Below are 27,411 nucleotides of genomic sequence, written 5' to 3'. Positions count from 1 at the left end.
GAAATCATGTCGGTTTGATGCGAGATTTGCATATCTATGGTCGGAATTAGCATAACTTTGAAGCTATCGGATCAATTTTACTAAAGCTCACGAAAAAAAATTGGAGAGAGAAAGAAATTAGAGGGTTTACGGCCTGAATGAAGAAAATGAGGGTAAAGTGATTTTCGGCTGACACCTTTTCTTTATATACCTGGACCAAAAATTTCATGGGCCGTAATCCACAAGGATAAAGTCCAATACCCGAAAACCTTTAGAGAAATAAAATATTTTGAGGACAAAAATAAAAATAAAAAATAAAATAAAACTAATTTCTAAAACTAAACTAAATTTTTTTTATGTATATATAAAAATAAAAGATAAAAAAATCATCAAAATGAAAAATAAAATTCAGGAATTAAAAAATTAACAGGAATTTTAAACTACTTTCACTTTAACAAACGCCGATAAGATTTTGTGATATTGGGATCAATGTTATTAGACAGTCTTATTCTGTTTGTCGGTACTTCTACCTTCATGTCTATGTCTAGTCGATCGCCGATATTGTGGTCCACTTAAACATGAAAGGGTGTGACAAATTAAAGATAAACTATAAGTGACAAGACATTAGATCCTATGAACTCAGATAAATTTTCCAAAAGACCATTCAGCAGACGACGACCAAGAATATTGTTGTCCACCTAAATTGAGCAGCGAGATCTACAGACAACCTATAAGTGTTCAATTTTAGTTGTACTAGAACGTGTTTCCCGCTTCCTGATATACTCCACTAATCAAGTTCTTCCAGAATACTCCTTACATCAGATGAGCAGACAATTATTAAGGAAGAATTTAGATTTAGAATGCATATGTTATACACTCAGGTCGGATCTCTTCCAATCACGCAGAGAGTGAAACATATGACTAACTAGAGTTTAGATGGATTGAGAGGAAGAATGTTGCATATGTTGTGTACCAGGTCGGATTGTTAATCACGCAAAGGAGACAGCATATGGCTAATAGATAGAAAGAATAGCATAGAAGAAGATGCAGAGAGACAGAATTGCATATGTTACAATCCAGGTCGGATCTTTCGATCACATAGAGGAGGTAACATATGACTGACAGTAAGTAAGAAAGAAAATAACTTTCTACAGACCTAATTTATCGGAATTCCCCAGTCGCCCCATCAATACCGGAATTAAGGACAAGGTCCGCACATCAAGGAAAAGTTAATCCACAGTTCTAGATACAGATCATTTAATGTATCCGCAGATTCCCATGTATATCTCTCTGCTCAACCTACCCAAGCGTCGTATTGTCAGGCTAAATGGAACTATCTAGTTCAAAATTTGTCAAGTCTTAAAACTCCTTAAGTTCATCTGATCCTAGTCAAGTCCATTAAAACAAAAACCTTCGTGCGTACCCGCGCATCGAGCACAGAGCACAGACAATTCGACTTTGGCACCTTACACAGATTCAGGTTGTCCGTTATCACTTGATTATATCACTTCCCAATACATCACCTGCAAGCACATTCCATTAACAACATATTTTTGGATTTTCTGATTTTTAATGTTTTTGGGTTTTTGGAATATTTTTCTGAAAAATATAAAACAGAAATAACACTATTTTTGGATTTTTTAAGTTTTTAATTTTTTTGTTTGGTTTTTGATTATTTCTCCCCCTAAATTTGTGCATGGGTGAGAATGAAATAAAAATGTGCAAATTTAAACTAACCTAAAGAAAAAAATTAGTCCTCAAAACGAAGCATTTTCAAAAAGCTCACAAGCACATCGAATCGAGCTTTGTTAAACGGCTTTGTGAACAGATCCGCCACATTATTAGCAGTGGGAACCTGTTCCAGTCGAATGAGCGAACGCTCATAACAATCTATGATGAAATGAATTTTGATGTCAATGTGCTTGGTTTTCAAATGTTGGACTGGATTCTTGGCAATCTGAATCGCAGCCTCGTTATCACAGAATATAGGGGTTTCTAAGTAATTCAAACCGTAATCCAACAGCTGATGGTGGATCCATATAACTTGATAGCAACAGGTAGAGGCAGCAACATATTCCGTTTCTGCTGTTGAGGTTGAGACGGTGTGTTGTTTCTTGCACTGCCAAGACACTAGTCGGTCACCAAGGAATTGACACCCTCCAGACATAGATTTCCTGTCAAGCTCATAGCCTCCATAATTACTATCAGCAAATGCATATAAATCAAATTCAGAATTTTCCGAATACCAAAGACCCAATTTCGGGCTGCCTTTGAGGTACCGAAAGATTCTTTTGACAGCAATAAGATGTGAAAGTTTAGGATTAGCCTGATAACGTGCGCATTGACAAACTGCAAACATGATGTCTGGTCGGCTTGCAGTTAGATACATCAACGAAACGATCATTGATCTGTAGTGAGTTTGATCTATGGAGTCAGCAGTATCTGGAGTCAGCAATATCTGGAGTCAGCAGTATCTGGAGTCAGCAGGGGTCTCTCGGCCATTGGCGTCAAAGCAGGTTTTGCGTCTTGAAACCCGAACTTCTCAAGTATATCAACCACATACTTTGCTTGATGGATCAGGATTCCGGTTGAACTTTGTTGGACCTGAAGCCCCAAAAACATGGTCATGTCGCCTAACGAGCTCATCTCGAACCTCTTTTTCATCACTCCTTCGAACTCTGTGCAAAGCTGTGGACTTGTAGACCTGAAGATAATGTCGTCAACATAGATCTGGACTAGAATCTGATCATTACCCACATGCTTGATGAACAAAGTTTGATCGATAGTGTCGCGAGAATATCCATGTTCGAGCAAGTGCTTTGTGAGAGTTGCATACCACGCTCGAGGAGCTTGATGTAACCCATACAACGCCTTGTCCAACTTGTAGACATGATTAGGAAGCTTTGAGTTAACAAACCCATGAGGTTGATCAACATAGATTTCTTCCTTCACTTTGCCATACAAGAAGTCTGTCTTGACATCCATTTGATAAACAGTGAAGTTCATGTAAGAAGCGTATGCAAGGAAGATATGGATTGCCTCCAAGCGAGCCACCGGAGCATAAACCTCAGTGTAGTCAAGACCCTCAATCTGTCTAAACCCACGAACCACCAATCTTGCTTTGTTACGCACTATGAATACGGAATCATCTTGCTTATTGCGGTATACCCAGCGAGTGTCAAGAGACTTTTTGCCTTTAGGAAGTTCAACCAGCTTCCAAACCCCAAGTTTTTCAAATTGATTTAGCTCTTCGTGCATAGCATCTACCCAGTTGGGCTCATTCAAAGCCATTTCAACGTTCTTTGGCTCTATTTGAGAGATCAAGCAAGAATAGAGACATGTATTGACGTCTCCACTCTGACTTCTTGTTTGAACACCATCACCCAGCTGGCCAATGACATTTTCGATCGGATGATCGCGTTGAATGAGTGAAGGTATCTCCTGGCTGATGTCATTACGTGAAACAGGAAGATTGTGAACGTTAATAACTCCATCATCTGCCAAAGGATCCACATCAGAAGAACCAGTCTCATTAGTAGGATCTGCCACAAACTCATTTGCAATTTGCTCAGGAAAGAGAAGTTCCATAAAAGTTTGAGTAACAGCGGAAGCATCTCGTGACATGAACTCTCTTTCATCAGGGGTAAGAGGAGTGGCATCAGCATCTGGAGTTTGTTGTTGACTTGGAGATTCTGGACTAGGAATTGGAACAGATGACTCCACCGAGGGAATTGCAGAAGAAACTATCGGCGGTCTGTAAACAACGTCTTCGTCTTCATCTTCAGGTACAATCTTCAAACCAGAAGTAGTACCAGATGAACTATCCGAACACATATTGAACGATTTGAACAAAGATGTGTAATCAAACAGCTAATTAGGACCCACTCTAGCATCTGTTTCATTCTCCTCCAGCCAGCGCACATCGAAGGATTCTACAATTTGCTTTGTTCTTTTGTTGTAGACCCTGTACGCAGTGCGAGCAGCATACCCCACGAAATAGCAGTTATCAGCTTTGGCATTAAACTTCAGGTTGGATTCCAGGTGAAGAAGGGTACAAGGGAAGCCAGATACATGGAAATGGCTTGTGACTGTATAGAATTTCATACGGAGTCTTCATCTGGGCTTTGTTGATCAAAACACGATTCTGAACATAGAAAGCAGTGTTAATCGCCTCAGCCCAAAAGAAAACTGGTAATTTTGAGTCACATAGCATCATCCTTGCAGCGTCTTGCAGCGTTAGATTTCTCCGTTCAGCAACACCATTTTGCTGAGGCGTGCGAACTGAACTGTATTGACGTACAATTCCCTTTTCTGCGCAAAAATGATCAAGAACTGCATTCTTGAATTCTGTTCCATTATCAGTTCTAAGCGCCTTCACCCGGTTATTTGTTTGGTTCTCAATCATCACGATGAATTTCTTGATCAGATTAGATACCCCAGCTTTGTTGTTTAAGAAGAAAACCCACGTGAAACGCGAGAAGTCATCAATCATAACTAGACGGTATGAGTTTCTATTGATGCTTAGGACATTGATCGGACCAAATAAATCCATGTGCAACAATTGGAGCACCTGGCTGATTGAGTTGATTTGCTTTGGCAGGTGTGGTTTCCTGTGATGCTTTCCTTGGGCACATGACACACACTTTTCAAATGTTATGAAGTCTTTGACAGGCAGGCCACGCACCATTTCGTTTTTAGCAAGACGATTCAGATTCTTAGCGTTAGCATGGCCGAGTCGTCGGTGCCACAACATAGCGTTTTGTTCTGAGACTTTTGAAAAGAGGCAGGTGACTTGCTCAGGAATGTTGCTATTCATGTCTATAATGTAATCATTTCCATCCCGCTTCGATTTGATAAGAATCCACTCATCCGGGATGACAATGCCTGGCTTTAAGATCAGACACTCTTTATCAGTAAAATGCGTTGAATAACCCTTGTCGCAAATCTGAGAGACGCTTAACAAGCTATGCTTTAACTCGGGAGCATAATTGACGTTCTCGAAACTTAGCACTCTGTTTGTCACAGTTTCTCTCTGAGTGATTTTTCCGCCTTCACCGCCCGCAAAGGAAATAAATCCCCTGTTAAAGGTCTGCATGTCGTTCAATTGGGAGATGTCTCCTGTCATATGCCGGGAGCATCCGCTGTCGACATACCATGGTCTGACGACATTCCTCCGCAACTGTCCCTGCAAAACGAGCGGGATCATTTAGATTTGGGGACCCAGGTCATTACAACTCTGGGTTGACCCTTAACGATCACATATTTATCTTTTAATCCTTTTGATTTTGAATCATCATGTAAAATTTTTCAGAGGATGATGATGATTGGTTGGAAGATAATTTGGGCACCCACTGGCATTTAGGTTTCATAACACTCACGGGTGATTTTGAAGAAATTTTTTTTTCAGTTTGCTTTGAGCATTTGGATTTTCTACCAGTAGTGGTTGAAGATCCAGATTCACTCTTTGACGAAACCGACTTTGGCTTAGCCGAGCTCGATTTTGACAAACCTTTTGTGGCTTTATTATTGAAAACTTGTTTGTTCTTTTGAAAAAATGCCCTTTTCTGGTTTTGATTAGCCTTCCAATCATCATCTCGAGGATGAGATCTTGAGGAATTTCTAGTTAAAGACCTTCCTCGAGACCCATTCTTTCCTCTTTTAGACGAAAAATGCACAAAGGCCCTATTAGGACAATTTCTAGCATTGTGACCGGCAGTACCACAGTTAAAACAAATATGCTTATTATTATTGTAACTGGTGCTGCCTTTGTCTGATTTGCTCTCTTTATTGACACTCTTACTTTTACCACAAGAACATGTGAAAGTATCAGATTGTGTGATAGGTGCTGGTGAATCCGTTTGTGTGATTGATGAAGTGGATGTGCTTGAAACATGAACATCAAGTTTAGGAACATCAGAATTAACAAACAAATCATCAAATATATCAAAGAAATTTAAATCAACATGATCCGATGCAGAAGTATCACAAGATGTATCATGGACATTAACATCAGAAACAAAAGAGTCATTTTTTGAAACAAAAACATCATGTTCAGAAACATGTTTTTTTTCAAAAACAGATCCTGCAGCTTCTTGCTTTGAGTGGCTTAAAAATGGATCTGCATGGGAAGTAGAAACGTTAGTATTTTCGACATTAATACTACCTCCCGACACAAATCCATATTTAAGAAATGGCTCTCTATCCATTTCCTCTTTTGACAAAGGGACATTAGTATAGGTATGATTAAAAAGAGGAGGCACTTTGTCATATCCTAAACCCTTGGACTTATTCTGTTTAAATTTCAAATTGGTTTCTATCATTGATGCAGCTACTTCACTTGACACATCAAATTTTCTAAAAGTAAAATCTGCATTTTCAAATTTGTTTTTTAATGTGTCAAGCTTAGCAGTTGTCTCAGCAAGTTGTTCAGTTACATATCTATAATGTGTACTCTTAATACTATACTCTTCCTGAAGTTTTCTAAAGTCCTTGGTTTTTGCTTCGAATTCAGCCTTCAGGGGTTTCTGTCCTTTTCTAAGTTGATACCCTTCATATCTCAAGTCCTCGTTCCCTCTCCGTAATAATTTTATATGCTCAAGAAGATTGTTAACTTTATCAATGCAAGTTTGAGAACAACAGGACTGACTTACCTCATTCTTTTTAGGTTCTGAAGTGGAGGATACCATGAAAGCAAATTGCAACTCCATCAATTCTTCTTCAGGATCAACTTCAGCTTCTTCCACAGGAGTATCATTAATTTGAGCCAAGTGAGCATTTTCAGGTCCTGAAATATTCAGTGCCTGAATCTGGTCCTCCCAGTCAAAGGACTGAGCAACCACTGCTAAGTTAGCAGTCTCAATGTTGACGGCAGCATTTCCGCGACCATTTCCCACCGGAACCATTGTTCGATCACTGTTTACTCTTCTATCTGGTTTGGGACACTCACGAGCAAAATGACCCGGCTCGTGGCAGTTGTAGCAGCGCAACTTTCCCTTGTTAAACCCTACTTTCTTATCCGCATTCATTCCCCAGTTATTCTTTCCTGTTTTCCTAGCAAATTGCTTAGCCCTGAACACAGCCATAGCAATTTGCCAAGTAATATCCATTTCCTCCACATCCTCTGGATGCATTTGATCCAGGTCAACAAATAAGAGTTGCGGAGGAAGCTCTCCAGCTACAAAGGCATTGTAGCAATTGACAAGTCCAGTAGCAAGAGCTAAGTTCTCATCAGTTTCTTTGGAATGAGGAGCTGGAGCCATAACTGGTGCACTTAAGGAGGAAACAGCTTGAGGAACACCGAAAGATTGACTTTGTTGATGAGAAACAGACACTGGAGCAACATGTGGATGGGAGACAGATGCTGAAGCAACATATGGTGTAATTGATGGAGTTATAAATGTTTGATTCTGAGGCTGTTGAACAGCAAAAGCTTGACTTGATGAAGAGATATAGGCTGAAAAAGCATTATTTGAGGAAATTCCAAGATTCGCAGTTGAGTAGGAATTCACATGGTTCATCTCTCGTTGCTTGTCATCAAAATCACATGCTTTGATGATTGCCATTGTCTCAGCAAGACTAAGACGATTTAGATCTTTTGTCTTTTTGATAACAGCCACATTCATGTCCCATGACTTTGGAAATGAGTTCAGCAATTTCTTGTTTATCTCTGACTTAGTCAAATAAATCCCAGATGTACTCATCTCAGTAGTAAGTGCAGTAAATCGCTGCAATTGAGCTTCCAGTGTCTCTCCAACAACATAATTGAACATGTTGAACTTCTGCCTTAACATATCCTGACGGCTTTCCTTCATATCTTCATTTCCCTCGTAAACCTCTATCAAAGCTTCCCACAGAGCTTTGGCTGAAGTGTATTCTCTGAAGCCTTGCGCAATATCGAGAGATAGAGCCATAGTCAAGGTAGCCAGCGCTCTTTCTTGTTCTTCAACCTTTTCGAAATCCTCATCGGTGTAATCAGCGTACGGTTTGTCAATTACTTGTCCAGCTGGAAGATTCGTAGTTATTCTGACTGTTCCTTTTAGGATGCTTCTCCAAACCTTGAAATCTTTCATTTTGATGTATTTTTCGATTCTGTATTTCCATTCTGGGAACCCTTCTACAGATAACAATCGAGGAATGCAAGTGGTTGTTCCATGATGGAATCCAATTCATGATGAAGTACTTGACCTTGAGAATCCATTTTTTTTAAAAAAAAATTTAATTGAAAATAACTTGAAAAATTAACTAAAATGCCAAAAAGATAGTTTGCGGTCACACGATTACAACCGTAAACACGAGTTTACGGTCAACGTTTACAGTTTGGAGTTTACGGTCAGAAATTCACAGTTGAGTTCACGGTTGAAGGTTTACGGTTAAGAAAAAGCTAAGGAGAGTTTACGGTTGAGTTTACAGTTAAGAGAGTTTACGGTCTAAGAGGGATTTACGGTTGAGGTGAGTTTACGGTTAAGGGAGATTGCCTGTTTACGGTCAATGAAGATTGCCTGTTTACAATCAATGACGATTGCCTGTTTACGGTTAATGAAGATTGCCTTGAATGAGTGTTTACGGTCGTAAACACTTGACCATAAATGCCCAGAACTTGATAAAAATGCGAACTGTAATCAGATCTGATCCTGCAATATCACGAAAACACCAAATGCAGTCTCGAAGAATGAAGAAACAGAAATCCTTTGACCGAAAATGTGATTGAAAGATGTATTGACACCGGACTTGCTCTGATACCAATTGTAAGGTCCTAGAAACAGGATCTTAACCAGTGATCAAGCAATCTAACAATCAAGTAAGATAAGAATTGAGTAGAAGAAGAATGAATCAAAGCTTGCACACGTTTGTATTCAGAAAACGTCTAGTACAACTCTGACACTGGCCGTAAACTGTGTGGTTCATCAACAACCAACAACAGACACAGACTGAACCTATATATAGGAAAATAGACCTGACCGAAAACTAGTCATGGCCGTAAATAGGTTTACGGCCGTAAACATGTTTACGGCCATAAACATGTTTACGGCCGTAAACATACCAAAACACTTCTATTACAAGACTAAATGACCTATACATCCAAAGCCTAGCCCAAACCATAACATGTACCCTTCAGCAACCCAAAAGGACCATGCACAACCGGGTCAAGTACTTACCAAATATAGTTACGGGCTTAAACACTAGTCCAACAGTTTCAATAGTTAAAGTAACAATGGCTTCGTTGTTCTACACCCCTTCACCCATATTGACATTTTTATCCTTATCAGATAAGTTTACAGTGATGTCTGGAGTTCGAACCTTCTCCGTATAGGACTCAGTATGTGAAATCCCAGGTGGTATGACCTTAGTCTTCTCATGGATGGAAGTAGATGTTTAATCATTCGAATTGGTGTTTGTATCCGTATTAGATACGTTTACTGTGACACCGGTATTTCCTGTATCCTCGAAAATTGACTTGATAGGAGAATCCATTTGAGGTGGCCCAAGCCCCAAATAATCATTTCGAATATCCTCACCATCATTGTCATTATCAGTTTTGACAATAACCTGATCAAGTAGATCTTGATTCTTTCTCTTCTTTTGTTTTAACTTTTGAGCCATATCGAAAGCCTGTCGTTTCTTCGAAGTTGGAGAGAGAGGAACATGAACTTCTCTAAACAGCACACCTCTTCTGTTGAATTGATGTTTGTGAATCTTCTTTATACCCTTCTGAGATGAATGCGTATGTGAAGAATCAACATGTGTTTGCTTAGTTGTCTCAATTTCAAGTTCTTGAACGGATGGCCTAACTGGAGAATCACGAGGCCTCTTGGTTGGCTTCTTGGTTCGCTTGAGAATACCAGTCTTCAAAGGAATAATTTCTTTAGCAACTTCCTCCACCACAGGTTGTGGTTTCTCAGTCTGCTTCTTCTTCTTGGGTACTTCCGCAGCTTTGGAAGAACCCTCAACCCCTTTTGATGGAAGAACACCAACAGAAACATTAGCATCAATGGATGCCAAGTACTGAACAGAATTGGGTGTTTCGGATCAATACACCTTAGCATCGCATCTGGAATGCGAGCAATGTTAGGAAAAATGATCGGATCGTCAACAACAAGTCTCGAAGCAGCCAATGTCGAAAACTCAGTAGTTTCGACACCTGAAGGAACCAAAATCCCTTCTTGTTCATAAACCTCCTTGAAAATTAAACTCTAGTATCGAGCACATGAAACACCATTTCTCATATTGGTGTGATTAATTGTTGAGCCAAATTCCTCCGATATTTTTGTAGCATAATCAACATTCAAATCATAGTATATACCAGCAAGCATAGCATAGACTTCCAATTTTGCCTTGTCTAACCTTGAACTGCGACCAGTCAAGCATCGCAATAAAATTCCAAAAAGAAAACTCCATACGCAGGGAAGACTCGACTTTCTAAATAGACTTATTCCAGACAGAAATGGTTGATGCCCCATCTCGTTGAACATGTGAAGAACTTGTTCATTAGTGACTTCATAAAAAGTAGCTGAAACATGCAACTTCATGATTTGGGCAAACTACTTCTTTATAAGCTTTTGCATCTTGTTATTCATCAATTGAAACCTAATAACCTTTGTGGTTTTGTTGAAAACTGTTGTGGAACCAGCAAGAGAATGCCAAGTCATTGGAACTTCAAACAACGATGATAACACCGTGGATTGAACATAGTGATTTAAGGCTAGAATCAACATCTGTAATTGTTCTTGATATTGATCAACTGTTGGAAGAAAACGAAGATTCGTGCTCTAAATCTTCATGAGAGGTTGTGAAATTTCTTCTTCATTGGTGGTGTTTGTGGGATCAACATTGGTCTGAGGAGTAGCCATTGTTGTGATTTCAAGGATTTTTTTAAGACGATGAAGCTTAGATAAGTTTAGGAAATTTGTTTTGAGAGCATAAAGTCTAATAATGATACAAACAATTTCTTTATATAAGATACGATATTTTGAATTTGAACAAGTTACTGATAATACACTGCCACATATTTACATTGGTTACTTAACCGGTCACTGTAAAAACCGCCATGTAATAAAAGTGATCATCATGTTTTCCTCAAATCTCGTGAAGATCCTGAACTGTCATGTCCGTTAGATCTTTTGTTGTTCCCAACCGGATAAGAACCGCCACTTATTTCGAACTATGAGAAAAGACATCTTGTTGTTTTGACACCAAGAGAACATCATTCCTTTGCATTGAGGTAAGACTCGTTCGCTTTTGGGATTTGAAAGCGAAATCATATGCCAGGCTTTGCGAAATCTTGGTTTCGAGTTGGTATTACCCAAAACCTCAAGGATTCCAGTGCATATGTGTGCCAAAGAATGAGTCAGGAGCAAATAAAAAATATGGGTTTTGTGGTATCAAATAGCATTTAATACAAAAGTAGTTGGATCCCAGGCAGAGATCGCTATATTCGACATCAAGATAGATGACGAACTGCTTGTGTGGTTTCCCGTGAAATACAGTAGAATACTCATTGATGAGCATTGAAGGGCTTCTTTTTCATTGGTTTCGAAAGGTAGGCTCAATTTTGCTCAACACCACAACTTAACATAAGTGTAAGTGAATTGAACAAAATTACTTGGATGACCAGTGTAGTCAAGAGCAAGTATGGTTAGATATGATTTGTAATAACAAGAAATCAGAAATATATCCAGACAAAAATCACATTCCAAAAAAAAATAAGTACTCGATCTTGTTGGGCAAAAATGTCTTGGTTTTAGACCATTTCATCAAGATCACGCATGTCGAATGGAATATGATTTTGAATATCGAAAAGGTACTGAAACAAGTTTTTCATTATAATCTTGAAGAAAAATGTTCACCGTCAATTCTTTGATTAGTTGGGGGTTTTGGGTTTCACCATCATCATGGAAGAATGACTCAGGATCATACACACAGAGTGGTGCAATATCTACGTTCTGGTTGGTTTCGACCAGTGATGTCGAGGATATGCAGTGAAGTATGTGATCATGAAAGAAATTTTGGGGAAAAAGATTGTGTTAAGGAACTCATTGTACCTCTGCGAAATATATGGACATTGCAGAAATCTCTTTACTTAATATGAGAAGATAAAGGTAGCTCTTCGAATAATGTGAATATAGCCTAATTGGGAAGGAACATTCGTAGTGAGAGTTCCACTACGGATTTGAACACATAAATTATATGATGCTTGAGGTCAACATACAACAACATGCTTCTAAGGACGCTTAACTAGTACACTAGTTCGAATGAATACCTGTCTCATAGATAGATATTATCATGGAGCATGCACTCAGCAATACGTTGTTACAATGAGACACGAAGAGTTAAGCAAAATATGAAATAATAACAAGAAAATCTTTTTGAGTATTTGTTTTTGAAAATCAAATTACAAAAATAAGAAAATCTTTTTGGATTTTTTTTTTGTTTTTAGAAATCAAATTACAAAAATAAGAAAATCTGAAACATCCTAAAAATACAGTCCAAAAGTTTCATTTTAAATCATTAAGAAATCCATAGTTATCAAACATCATATAAAAATCATAAGTAGTGTATCTCAAAATATCATAACATCTGTCAAAATATATCAGAGTATAAACATCTCAGGCTAAACAAATGGTGTGTGCACTACAATCATCCCGAGCTCTTTCCCTTGCTACCGGAAGTACCTGAAACCAAAATTGAAAACTATAAGCACGAAGCTTAGTGAGTCTCCACAAACTACCACATACCATACACATAATCACATAATAACATTAATTGGGCCTTCCTGCTACATCGGGCCCCGTCCGGCATTGGACCGAAGTTCGGTATACATATAACATATCAACAAGCATATAACATAAACACATAACATAAACATATAAACATTCCTTGGGCTTGCCCCGACATCATACCGTATCCCGGAACATATAAACATAACATATAATCTCACAACTAGCATTTGTGGCTAGGAAATTATGTATTCATGTAATCAACTCCTGTGTAACTGGTAATCTAAGTTGAGGTTTTGTGCAAATGTTCATTTCAAAAGCAATTAGCTGAACCAAAACTCACTCGTGAAGTCCAAAACCAAATTCAATACATTTTATACATTCAACATTAGGTTGTAGCCCTAATGTTTCGGTTCAATCTCAGAATGGGCCATGATCCTCTTACTGGCCCTAATGGGCCAGTAAACTTTCAATTTGGCTATTTTGGGCCAAGGAACTCCAATTGGGCTCTAATTGGACCCACATTCATTAAACTATAGTATTTTTGGGCCATGTTGGGCCTAAAATGACTCACTTCATTTTCATGGGCCTTAATGGGCCGTGAACAACATTCTTGAACATTAATGGGCCGAAAACCCATTTTGTTCATCCTTTTGGGCTGTAACCCATCAAAGGGCCCAATGGGCCGAAACTTCCACATTAGATCCTATAAATTTTGATTATATGCATTAATGGCCCAAATAATTCTTTTCTTTTTCCTTCCATCCCCATTCTCGGTTATATATATATATATATATATATATATATATATATATATATATATATATATATATATATATATGTCAAAAACAATTAAGTTTATTAAAATAGTGACACCTCCTTATTGCATGGTGGTAATCCATGCAATAACCACCAAATATCTAAGAAATTGGAACTAATCCTCCATGTATTAACCAAGCTTAATCACCCCTCTCTTCCTCTTATCTCATTCTCGGCCTCCCACCCTCCATTTCAACTTCAATGCATTTCTAAATTACTCTCTCTAAATCATCAAGAAACTCCCCCATTTTCCTTCAAGAAAACCGTGAGGTGGTGAAGGTTTTTCAACAAGTTGTCACCAAGTTCATCCATCTTGTTAAGTACATTACATTCAAGATGTTAAACTTCCACTTCATGCTAAGATCTTCCTCAAAACAACACCATCTCGTTTTTATGATCCTAGGATCACCTTGTTTACGAAGATCCTTCCAAAGGAACACTCCAAGACCGAAAACTACTCCAATCTCCTTCCAAAAACTGATCCATCATCCCAAGGTGAGTTCATACCCCTATTTTCGGTTTTTACTATGTTTGGGGGAGAATACAAGTTGTTATGTGTAGATCTATGTGTATATGCATGACTATGTGTGTTTTTCATGAAATATTTAGTGATTTAAGTTATTTATTCCATAAACTCGAAAATATGTTAAAATATGAATATATTTGTAGAACAAAACACATGATACAAATTTTTATGCAAAGAAAAGGTTTAAATCACTACAAGGTTGATAAAACTAAGAAAGTTTGCATAAAAGGGCCAAAAATGACAAAATACACAAAAAGTAAGGTTATTGTATAACTTACGGATTTGAAGGGACCAAAACTGATTTATTTTGTAAAAATATGGATCTTTATGGTATTTATGTGTTTAAAAGGGCTAAAAGTGTAAAATTTTCACAAAAGGGCTTTATATTGGGCTTTCACGGCTTTTGGGCCAAATTTGTAAAATTTTGGGTTTTTTGCTGGCTTAAGTGTTATTTTAGACAAATTTGAGCCAAAACTTTCATTTTCGGTTATAAGGGCTGAAAATGACAATTTTATCAAATTTGGGCCAAAAAGAATAGATTTTATGCTTTTGGGCTGAAAATGTAAAGTTTCATACACTTGGGCCAAAAATGCAAACTTTTATAAAAATTGGACCGACAACATCAATTTTAGTAAAATTGGGCCGAAAGTGATACTTTCAACAAATGAGGACTAAAAATGTTATTTCCTTTGAAACGAGCCCTTAAATGTAAACTTCTGGTCTTAAGGGACCTAAAGTGTCATTTTACCAAAATGGTACCTAAATTATAAATTTTTAGTCTCATGGACCAAAAATGTAATTATTACAAAAAAAGGTGGTCTTTTTAAGTTAATTCGGCAAATACTTGGGCTAAAACAAACAAAACAATAACAAACGGATTAAACACGACATTCACATCCTTATTGGGCCTGGAATATAATATACATGTTTAGTGGGCCTTAGTTGTCCTTTTACATGTATATTGGGCCTGGAATATACTTCTACATCCTTGTTGGGCCTGGAATATAATATACATGTTTAATGGGCCTTAGTTGTCATTTTACATGTATATTGAGCTTGGAATATACTTCTACATCCTTATAGGGCCTGGAATATAACATCACATGTTTAGTGGGCCTTAGTTGTCCTTACACATGTATGTTGGGCCTGGAATACACATCACATGCTTAGTGGGCCTTAGTTGTCCTTTTGCATGCTTATTGGGCCTGGAATATAATATACATGTTTAGAGGACCTTAGTTGTCCTTTTACATGTCTATTGGGCCTGGAACTTACATTACATGTTTATTTGGACCCTTGTAGTCCATTTACATGCTTATGATTTCATACATTCATACAATATTCGCGTAAATTTCAGTTAAGTTTCTTGTGAGACACGTATTCATTCGTACCTATTTAGCGTACAACCTTAAGTCTTGTAGTTATAACCAGAGTCTCCTGGAGGGAGAGCGAGAGTTTGTGTATAGATCTATACGGGGTTGACACCCTACGCCTAAGTTGTTCGCTACAGTTAGACTAGGCCAGTCTAGGGCGACAAACCTTTCCTTATACAAGTCAGCATCTGAAATACGTCATGACAGGCAAACCAGTCATATCAAGTATGGTTATAACGAACTCACAGAGAAATTAACTCCATTTTAAAATTTACGGAATACATATACAGTTTGGTAACACAGAAACATACATACACTGATAATCGGTCTTAGGGTGTAAGACCGCAACATTTTACTAACAGACAATATCGGATTGTCTGGGAAAAACAAACAACTATTCAATACCTTCTAGTTACAACAGAAAATATCGGATTTTCTGGGTTTTATACATTTACAAACATTAACACACATGCATTAATACAAGATCAGACACAAACATTTCAATTAATTTTTCTAGAAAATATCATATTTCCTGGTGTTTACAAAGAAATACAAAATTGTTTACTTAAACATGCTTATAAACTCACCAACATTATTTATGTTGACGTTTTCAAATTAAGTTGTATTCTCAGGAAATCGTTAATTAGGTGGACTCCAAGAACTTGAGAATTTTGTTGTACTTGTTTTGCTATCACATACATTATGTTGTTGACATGTAACTTATAATACATTACTTGATCTAAACAATGACGGTTGTATTTTGAATGTATGATGATGGTGTTTTTCATGTTTCATTTATATTCACTGTGATGATTTTCCAAGACGAAGTCGCCCAACCTCCGAACGTTATCGCCGATGTTTCTTCGGTTCGGGGGTGTGACAGATTGGTATCAGAGCAATGTTTATAGTGAACTGGCATATCTAATCATATAAGATATGCAACTATAAATACATTGGGACTAAATAACTCTAAGCAAAATAAAAACCCATACCTATTTGTGTGCATTTTAGGGTAATAACTTAATAAGAAACCGTAAAAGTCTTTGGAGGATTTGAACATTGTGGTTAAACCCGGGCAGTTATGTAGTCGTATCGGGGGTAAATGTAGCCTGATCAACTACATTTATTCAAAATACGACCAACATGTGTTCGGGAGTAATCGTAATGGTCAATGAATCAAAAGCTTACCATCTAAATACCCAAATGGGCTTATAAAACCAAACCTAAATAATTAAAATGCTATGTATTTCTAGTATTTATACACTTTCGTGCAGACGCTATGGTCGGGTTTAATTTTCCAGGGGACCCCTATTTCCCCAATCAGGGGAATACAGGGTGGCTTAACCCGGAGGAAGACCCAGAGGAAGACCCAGAGGAAGACCAAGAGGAAGAACCCGAGGAACACCCAGAGGAGGAACAAGAGGTAGAACTTGAAGATGGACCTGCTGAGCCTGTGGTCAACTTCGAAGAAGAAGAAGAAGAACTCGACGATAGTGATGACGGTGAATCGGACGCGGAGTCTGAGGTTATCAACCCCCATACCCAGTAAGGGTGCCCACATACGGATTGGGTCCTAATGGCCCTACCCCTCCATGGGCTCATGATATTTGGAGGTGGAGTCGTCAACAAGGAATGCGGCCGCCCTTCGGCATGAACCGAGGATTTTATGATCTTACTCACGGAGGAACTGCTGACCGCACACTCCTAGTCATAGTGAGGCACACGTGAGACATTGGCAACCAGGCCCAGGACACTGCTAATCAGATGAATCAAATGTGAGCCGCCGTCGCGAGAGCCGAGAGATAAAACACAATAGGTCATCAGAGATCTTCAAATGAGACAGGCAGCTTGGGAGGCCCGATTGCGAGACACTGACCAACTGGTAGCTCATCTCCAGGGTGCATCCACTTCATCAGCACCACCGTCAGACGCTTCCCACTGCGACTAGGATCCACTACCACTACTGTTATGGTTTCCTTTTATGTACTACTTTATGTACTACCGACTTCATGATTAAGTGATTACACTACTCATGGAGTCGTCATGCTGTCAGATTACATTTCCTTTATGTATTGTATGCCTTATTGATATGTGTATTTTTATACATTATATCTTAATATTTTAGCCTTTATTATTCTTATTTAGAACCAAAAGGTACTTATAATGCTTTGAATTGTAATTTACATCTATTATATGTTGCTGGAGCGGATATGGAGAAAAAAGGCCGGAAAAACGGAGTTAGACTGCAAATGAGAAGAATTGGGCTGTAGGTGGGCCGAACGCCCTGCATTCCTAGGACGAACGCGGTACGTTCGTGGCTTGGTGATTATGGGATCTCTTAGAGAAACGCCCTGCGTTCCTTTGACTTATGTGCCGCATTCCTTTGGCGGTGTAAAATTACTTTATATTGACATTTAATTCGTTCTAAGAGGAGATTCTGACTTCTAACCTATTTTAGTCTACAATTAGCTTCTGGTAAGCCGTTTTGAGGGTCTAGGAGGCGGCCGGAAGGCCGTTAAGCTGACAGGAGCGAAGATCTGAAGGATTGGAGAGTGGATTCATGTCGGTAATCATGTGGTTTGTGATCGTGACCATGTTTAGCATTCCACTGTGATACTATTATGTTTTTACTTTCTGATTTTGGTGTCAAAACCATTTGCATTGAGTTTATGATTAGATGAAACCCTGATTATTGGATTAATTTCTATATTGGATTGTTTTCTTTGTGTTTAATTTATCTTGTTAAGCTTATTAAAAGATCATTATGTGTTAATGACAATTATTTTCTGTTAATTAAGTATATTGAGTTGTATGAACATCTGCTTGATTGTTTGCCTCTTATGATTTTGATGACCATCAAGATTATATGCCTAGGAATAGCGAACGTGAAACTAGGGTTAACTATAAAATAAGTAAATTAATGTGTGAGTGTGTGTGACGACCAATCACATATAGGTTAATTGAACGACCAATTTAATTAACTAATATTACAAGTCTTGTTTGATACGAAGTGAACACTAGGAAACATGTTAGTTTAATCAACTGATCACTGCTTGAATTGACTTGTTTGCTAAAGGATTAGTAATAGTGAACATGGACCTAATCACATTAGAAATCGGTGAACATGAATAAATAAATCTATGTGTGCAATTGTCTATGATTTTAAGGTGTAATTTGTCTAAACTAAAGTACCTAAAGTGATTTGTCTTCATGTCAGTTTATCAAGATTTGCTATTTAGTTATTCGTTTGAGATTTAATGAAACATGTCTTTATTCCTTTCGTGTGTTTTGTAACCTATAATCAAATATTTTAAATTAATTCACTACCGTTCCCCGTATGTTCGACACCCTTGCTTATCAAAGCTATACAATACTCGATCGGGTTCACTGCCGGTAAGGTGTGGTTTAGATGCGATAAATTGGGAATTATAAATAAAAACTAGTGCATTAAAAATTCACATCAAGTTTTTGGCGCCGTTTCCGGGAAACGACTTTCAATTAATTTAGTTTATTTGATTATTTGTTATTTGTTTTATTTTTAGGTTTATTTTTGTTGATACCATTTCACTTGTCAGGAAGGTTCTTGTTGTTATGTGTAGGAATTCGAGATCATACGCATTGCTTGGTTTTACTTTTTGCATGGGTTTCGAAATTGCATGTGATTAAGGAATTCTTGACCTGCTTAGCCTACTAATTTGGTGATTTGTCCCACTCAATCCACGAGGCGTAGTATAACAAGGCGTATCATGGTGGGTAAGTGGAAGACCGAGCTCTTGCTGTTCTTGACTAGTTGGGTCAACTCTTGTTCTAGTTTTAGTTAATGTTACAAAGAAAACAAATGAAACAGTCTAACGGGTCGCAAAAGTTGTTTTCACAAACCACTTCTTGCATGCAAGAATTTAATCAACAATTGTTGCTTGATTCGACGAAAACGAGTGATCATGATATCCTTTTTAGTTATTTTAGTTTTATTTTTATTTCAAAGATAACGTGTCACTTGTCGGAGGATTTTGCTGCTGGTTTAGTAGATTGAAAATATTCAATAGACCCGATGTAGCTAGGAATTAAAAGCACACAGTAAGAATAAAAGATGCAAAATGTTACGATGCAATCTACAATGAATACATAAAGAACATTTTCATAGTTACCCCATCCCTTACCCGTCTTTTTTTATTTCATTTCCTTTGAATGATTAAATCAGGCACCTAACATTAGAATTAAAGTAAAACGTTATATGTTTCAATAAGAAAAAAATAAAGTAAAGTTAAAAAGGTTAATAGAATAGAAATGAAAGGAACATGCTATATTAGAGCTTATTTTTGATGAAATTGATGGCTTTAACTTTGATGACTTCGAAGATAACCAAACCTTGTAGCCTGCAATGTGCTCATTGTAGATACATAAATCAATATGAATTTTTTTTTGGAATTTATATGCAAGAAGTAGCAATGTACTTGCATTTTACAGTCTAACATGAAACAAAGTATAAAGTGAAAGTACATTGTTATTTCTTGCATGTAGCCCGATGAAGGATTAAATCGTAGAAATAGCAATGTGCTTCGAGTTTACTGTTTGCTATTTATTATTTTAACTATTAATTTTCATTGCAAAGTGAAAGTAAGTTGCTATATTTGCTATTGAAGTAATTTTTTTTAAAAAAAAATAGTAGATCCTTCAGATCTATTCCATGAACGCTTTTAGGACAGTCCTAACTAAAATATCTTTCTTCTTTACATATAAAGCAAGTTGTATATTTCGTTCCCCCTGCATCATAAAGGTAGGGATAGTTAGGTAAATTTATATTGATCTCAACCATCATATTAACTTTAAACAAACTCTCAGTTTGACATTACAATAATGTTATTATTAAATGTTGCATCTCATGAGATGCTGTAAAAAATTTATAGATCTACAATGAATAATAGATAATTTCATTCAGAATTAATTATAAGACATTAAAATTTTAATAAGGGTTTAAGGAAAAAAATAAATTGATACAAAATGAATCATATATTAAAAAATCCAACTATACATAATATGAAGGTTGGTAAAAGCAATTCACCAATTTCGAACTATGAAACTCCTAGATCTATTGAGATTCATTAAATCTTATCAATGACATGTTTAATCTCAGATTATGCTCTTCTATTTGTGACTGGGATGCCGAGCATTGTTGTAATTTGGTGGATATTTGAAAGTATAATGTTGTAAATTAGACGGAATTTTTAGCAAATTATAGCATTGTACTTTAAATTTTTATCTTATTTAGATGTTATACTTTCAAGAAAGAAATGAAAGAAGGATCCTAAACTAAGAATTCAATGCATACCTAAACCAATAGCATCAGACCCCTTCATGATCTTCAGTCTCTTGCAAGAACCAATAAACATGCTGTAAAAAAAAAGCAAAATAAGAAAATTAGGATTAGAATTTGATCTTTCAAAAGATCCCTCAATTTGTTCTCACTTAAACTTTACCTTGCTGGAGCTCCTTGTGATCCACATTGAGGCATACTTCGATCAAATTCCATACTGTTATCAAATGATATACAAGGGATTTTTTAGACTTTTGCCACATATCTTTGCCAAAAATGACTCTAAGTTGTGTGTAGTGACTATCCCGATCCATTGCTGCTCTCTGTGCTAGAGTTTTATGTAGGATTCCTTTCATATCGGAGCCCTTCAACTTCCTGCAAGCTGCAAGCAAAAGTAAATATGATTAAACCCAAGTTAGTAGTAGATCGTTTACACATATAGAGAAAGGGGGTGAACACAATAGGTATCAAAATGAAATAGAGACCAGGTGTCGCAAAGAGAAGAGCTGTAGGTCTTCTTGACTACATCATCTATAAAGCAAACAACATCAAATTAACTTAAAAAAGAAACTAATGTAACCAATATCACAAGTGAAAGTAAGTAAAATGAACCATATGTTAAAAAAGATGATTATTCAAAGTTTTGACCCACCTAAATATTCCCCTTTTCATCATGATATTCTTTCACCTTATTAAAAAAGAAAGTAATGTAACCAATTTCACAACGTAGATACTGTAAAGTGTAAAGTTAGGCAATAAAAAGGTGAGGCATACCCTGAAGCTTGTCCCATTCCATCGCTTATAACTTTTTCATCACCAAACACACAATCATCACCATAAACTGTAAAATCTCTTTCAACTTCATCAAATAATTGGTTTCACCAAGACAAATTTTGTCTCCAACTGTATATATATGAAAAGAATTATGAACAAAATAATACGTAAAAAAACAGAAGCAATTGTATATTAAGCTTGATATATTTCAAAATATAATTAAGAAATATTAATTTGTTTGTATCTAAAAGACAAAGAATTCTGATAGCTTTCCTTATAAAAAAAATACGAACAACAAATTTTGTTAAGGAATTACTTATTTACTTATCAACAAATATGTATTCTTTTTTTCCTAAAAGGTGAACAATTCAAAAGCCAAAAAAGCAACACAATCATTATGTCTGTCATTTCCAATAATCAATCCAAATTGTTGTAAAATCACAATTAAATCAAAAGTCCTAAAATAATTAAGATTAAGCAATAATTAAGCACAAATAAAATAAATTAAAGCAAAAGGGTTTACCTGTGTCATAAAAACCCCTTGGCGTCTTCAATTCTTCATCTACGTCTGCAACAACAATATCTAATTATTCCTCTTATTATTCGGATTCCAAAGGAGGAAAGTTGTAATTTGCTCTTCACAAATAAATATTAAAGAAAACGACAAAAACTAATTAATTAAAATCATAAAACTATTCTTTTTGCAAATATGTCCCGCAAAATTAACGAACAATTGGATTTTTTAGCAGGAATTCACAAATGGCGCACACAGACGATGATCAGAGAGAGATATTAGGGCTAATAATTATGGTTGGAAGAAAAGAAGAGAACAAAATAAAAAGAAGGCGAAAAATGAATGATTTCTGATTAAAAAACAAAATAATAATGAAAAAATCTTAGTGAATTGTCAGATGGAAATCTCAAGCATGCTAGGGTTCTTTAACCCGTAACCCACTAATTTTTATTTCATATCAAAATTAAGGCAGACTAATAAGCAATAGAATTTTTTTCCTTATGATCGAAAATGACCAAACCCAGAAGGAATTTTAAACCTCTGACTTTGATTGAAGCAAAGAAATCAATATATACTCGAAGAGATTCATCGGAAATGAGTTTGTGAAGTAAGAGTAAATTAGTCACACACATACAAAGAAACAACCATGCTCTGACCAGCCACCTAATAAATCTTAGTTAAAGTTAAGGCAGAAGAATACATATACCTTCATAATCATCATTGTCATGACATATATGAAAATCCGGCAAAACCCATCTAACATCTGCCATAGCTGCAAAAGACAATAAGCTTCAGTGATAAAGATTATACAAATATCATAAACAATAGGTATCAGAAGTCAGTAAAAAGAGTACTATGATATGAATCACATCTAAATGATAAATCTCCTTCTTTTCAACCTCACAACTGAGAAATCCATTTGAAGATTTAGATTTAGGAAAATCAACCAAAAAATTCAATCTTTCCGCCTAAAGAAACTATACCTGTTTTGTGGGGGCCGACTTATCTTCTCCCTACACATGATCTTTCTTAAATTGGAATTCGAGGGTGGAATGAAAACTTAATCACCAAAAACAACCTGTAGGCCACCACAGCTCCTTCGTCGGTCCTCGCAAACAACTCCAATCCATTAGTTTGTGGTATCGTCCTTATGAAAATCAGAAAATAACAAAAATTGAAAAGCACCAATCATTTTTACCTTGGAAGATAGAGACATATTTGACCAACAAAATAGTCTTTCACCCCTGTCGCAGTCGATGTTCCCTATGGAATCCTCCAATCCTTTGTTCACAAGCGAACTATGTGGAACGAAGATGGATTTGCTTCATCTCGTCCAAATCAGTGGTGTAGAAGCGAGGTACTAGCAGGGTTTCCTTGATTCGCTTCTCTATGGTTCCTTTTGTTGTAGTGATTACCTGTGGTCCGGAGGAGCTTCGATTGTTCCATGCTGCCGCCCGATTGCGGATCTTTAAAGTTCGATGCAGGCGGAAGTAAAAGGAACCCAAAACGGAGGAGTCTATTGAAAAATCTATGGCTATGTTTGATGGAGGAACGTCTGATAGAGGAGGTACAGATAACATGAAGAGGTGGGAAAAAAGGTTTGAGAAACGGTGAAGAAGAAGAAGAAGAAGAAGAGAAGCGGTGGAAACAGATATTGGGTGAGAGAGTCGGTGGGGAAGTTCGAAGATGAGACAGTGGAAGGATCGGGAAGTGAGGCGATGGAAAAAAAGACAGGCTGAGCGGTGACCATGGGTAGACTAACCAGATAAGATAACCCATGAAAAGTACCTGGGTCAGGTACTGTTACTAAGCTTGAACTTCTTTAATATATATATATATATATATATATATATATATATATATATATATATATATATATAGATAACCCATGAAAAGTACCTGGGTCAGGTACTGTTACTAAGCTTGAACTTCTTTAATATATATATATATATATATATATATATATATATATATATATATATATATATATATATATATATGGTTAGGTTCATGTGAGACGGCTTAATTTTGTGAGACCGTAAGACGTATTTTTTTATTTTTTTTATTTTTTTTTAGTTAATTCAAGTTCCGAAAATAATATTTAAAAAAAGAATTTTTGGATTTTTCCATTTATTTTGCATTTTAAAATTATTTTTTAGAATATGTACAATGTAATATTCTATTAGAATATTTCACGTATTTTTCAAAAAAAAATGAGATTTTTTTTTTTATTTTTTTAGTTAATTCAAGTTCTGAAAATAATATTTAAAAAAAGAATTTTTAGATTTTTCCATTTATTTTGCATTTTAAAATTATTTTTTAGAATATGTCAGTGTAATATTCTATTAGAATATTTCACGTATTTTTCAAAAAAAAGGGGATTTTTTTTTATTTTTTTTATTTATTTTTATTTTTTTTAGTTAATTCAAGTTCCGAAAATAATATTTAAAAAAAGAATTTTTGGATTTTTCCATTTATTTTGCATTTTAAAATTATTTTTAGATTTGGTCTCACAAAATTAGAATGGTCTCAAATGAACCTGAACCTATATATATATATATATATATATATATATATATATATATATATATTATTAATAATATTAATAATAAAATGAATGAATGAAATAAACCTGGAGGGAACGCCATGCGTAGTCTTTGAGAACGCATTGCGTTCAACTTTTGGATCGCGATCAAGACAACTCGGAGCTCATCGTGAACATGTTGTGTTCCTTTTGAACGTTCCGCGTTCATAGTTACAGGTTATATTTTCTTACCCTTATTTACTTTTTACTTTCCCTTTTCACTAGTCCCCTCTCGGTGTTCTTCGCCACTTTCTCTGACGATTCTTCACAAAGTCGCCGAATGCTCCTCTTCTTTTTCCTGTAATCGGCTCAAAAGGTATGATTTTTGTAATCCTTATGCTTTGAGGTTAGTTTAACCCCCTAAATTGTGTTGCATTGTGCTAAATAGAAAAACTAGGGTTTATGATGTTATCGATTTATGGTTTGATTTTGATGCTTATTATTATGTTATCGGACCAAATTCATCCCGTAGACCAAAGCCTAGCCTGAAATTTTGGCATTAATGTTGATTGTGGACAAACTGGAACCACTGGGGACGAACGAATGCACTACGTTCGCTGGATGAGCGCCCTGCGTTCGTTAATCTGCCCAGCACTTTATTTTTGCTTAATAATGAATCTTTGTTATTTGGATGGTTTTGTGTGCTTAAATTTTTGCAGGCAACATGGCAAGGAGAAATCAGCAACCTCCTGAGGAAATCACAAACCACCCGTTCTTGCAATTTCCCCGTTCTTTGAATCCTGCTACACTGTCAAAACACCAAGGGAGGCTCGGTACATTACTTGGAAAAAAATTGATATTGCCCCATATTTTGATTGGGAATTTGCAGCCCAATATGGGATCGATGTCCTCATCCTGGATTTTTTTGGCATACACTCACCTGGACGTAGGTGGCGTGCCTATGTTTACATGTCGGGGCTGGGACCGGTTATTTCGGATTCAGGAGCCCATCTATCGGGAGTTTTTGCTGGAGTTCTACGCTACAATTTCTTTTGATCCTACAAAGCCTCTCAACGATAGGATTGCATTTTCTTTTCGATTAGGTGGTGTTAGCAGGTAATGTAGTGCGATTGAGCTTGCCATAAGGGTTGGGGTATATACTGCAGACGAGACGAGGACTCCTCATTTTCATGATTTTCTTTCAGTCTGTGTTGTAGGCACGCATGAGGAGTATAATGAAAACACTTTTTGGGATCAGCTTACTGGGGAGGTGTATGTGCCATCTTCTGCTCGGGGCAGCATGATTAGATCAACTACATACAAATTGTTGCACAGATTGATCACGAGCTCTCTCACTCATCACAAAAATAATGAGAGGGTGCCTTCTGAAGATCTTTCAGTCTTATGGACCCTTATTACACCAGGGAAGCACCTGAACCTCCCAATGGCTTTAACATTGTATATGGCACGGAAGGCCAGAGGGCGTCGGGAGGATAGTCCGATTTGTGGTGGACATTTCGTTACCCGATTAGTTGCATCATAATCGTTGTTGACCAGGGATATTATGAGGACGATGGTCCGCTATGACATGACGGTAATGGGTGTTCATATGCTGGAGTCCATGCAGGTGATTGCACGAGGGGGTGATGGTATTTTTAGGATAGTGCCTGATGATGAGGCACCGAGGGATGCTGCACCACCACCTGAGCCACGACGAGTCCAACGGCATAGACCTGCTCCTCGAGGAGCACAGTATGGATAGGAGCCAGAGATCGATATACGTTACCTTGCTCGGCTCATGGATGAGCGTTTTGATATAGTAAAGAGTAGACAACAGTGGTTTGAGGGAGTATTGATTGGGTTTTGTGCTTCGCAGGGATATCATCATCCAATCCCCTTTCCCCAATCATTCCAGCAGCAACAGGATGGAGCCGGCACATTTGGGACACAGCAGCACGATGACGAGGATGACGAGTGACTTAGTTTATCCTTTTTATTTTTTTGTTATTTTTAGTTTATTTTGCGTTTCTTAGAATTAATATTTTTATTTGGTATGTATTTAGTTTAATTTAGGTTGTTTTATTTTTGTTTTTGGTAATTTTGTTTTCCATGTTGATGCTCTTTGATTGTTTTAGATCTTTGCAGATTTTTCGCCCTTAGAAAGCTGGTAGTAAGTTCAGCAGCTAGGTCCGACTGTTGTTTTATCACGAGAGAGAAAGCCGTGTGAGAGTTTAAAGTTTATAATCAAGACCCATGATTTTTCATAAGTGTGGGGTGCGAGTCGATATTGTGAAAGTATATTATTTAGAAGAGTGATGTTTCTACCATATTTTGATTCCTATGGTATGGATGAGTTGTTCCCACACCATAGAGTTTTATTTCGACGCGAGGTAGAAGTATCATCCCGGCTGCCACAACATGGTTGACACTTTCCTATGTCGTGGGGGAGTTTTTCATCGCGAGAAGAGGCTGTCATTCTTGATATGACGACGTGACCACCAATTATCACATTGTGGCCATGCTATTATTCATAATATAGATTTCACATCACTCGACGAGACGACGTGGTTGACACTTTTCCACGTCATGGTTACTACACATTGCATTTATTTGCAATCTTTTGCACCACATTTTAGAAGTCGGCGTTCTTGATTTATTTTTCCGACACATTTAGAAGTAGCAGTTCCAGTCTTCCAGCAAATTTATGGAACAACTTTTAGCAGCCCCATTCAATCTCGCCACTACTACCCCAGGGAAGTTTGTTCCTTTTTCTCCCTTTTTATTATTTTTATGAGCTTAATTAGTTTTATGCATACAATGAGGGCATTATATGAAATAAATGTGGGGTTGGGGGTCGAAAAAGAAAATTAAAAAT

At 36.8% G+C, this 27,411-nt stretch overlaps 2 long non-coding RNA genes across 4 annotated transcripts; one reads left to right on the top strand and one right to left on the bottom strand.

Annotated features, from left to right (window-relative positions):
* Positions 1-20,022: 20,022 nt before the first annotated feature.
* On the bottom strand, positions 20,023-23,684 carry LOC145137069 (uncharacterized). 3 transcript variants are annotated; one of them, XR_013720852.1, is made up of 9 exons: positions 22,996-23,684; positions 22,719-22,784; positions 22,022-22,066; positions 21,499-21,627; positions 21,377-21,412; positions 21,210-21,255; positions 20,888-21,106; positions 20,740-20,801; positions 20,023-20,174 (listed from the first exon to the last, which is right to left on the bottom strand). It is a non-coding gene; the product is annotated as an uncharacterized LOC145137069 (long non-coding RNA). The 3 variants fall into 3 exon arrangements; XR_013720853.1 differs by lacking the exon at positions 21,377-21,412; XR_013720851.1 differs by lacking the exons at positions 21,210-21,255; positions 21,377-21,412.
* Positions 23,685-23,740: 56 nt separating this feature from the next.
* LOC145137070 (uncharacterized) lies at positions 23,741-26,634 on the top strand. Its single transcript, XR_013720854.1, has 2 exons — positions 23,741-23,809; positions 24,822-26,634. It is a non-coding gene; the product is annotated as an uncharacterized LOC145137070 (long non-coding RNA).
* The last annotated feature ends 777 nt before the right edge of the window (positions 26,635-27,411 follow it).

Source organism: Lactuca virosa, chromosome 9 (assembly GCF_052849685.1).
Source record: "Lactuca virosa cultivar CGN04683 chromosome 9, Lactuca_virosa_CGN04683_v6, whole genome shotgun sequence".
Lineage (NCBI taxonomy): Eukaryota > Viridiplantae > Streptophyta > Magnoliopsida > Asterales > Asteraceae > Lactuca > Lactuca virosa.
The sequence above is the reverse complement of the archived record's forward strand: the minus strand, read 5'-3'. Positions and strand labels throughout refer to the sequence as shown.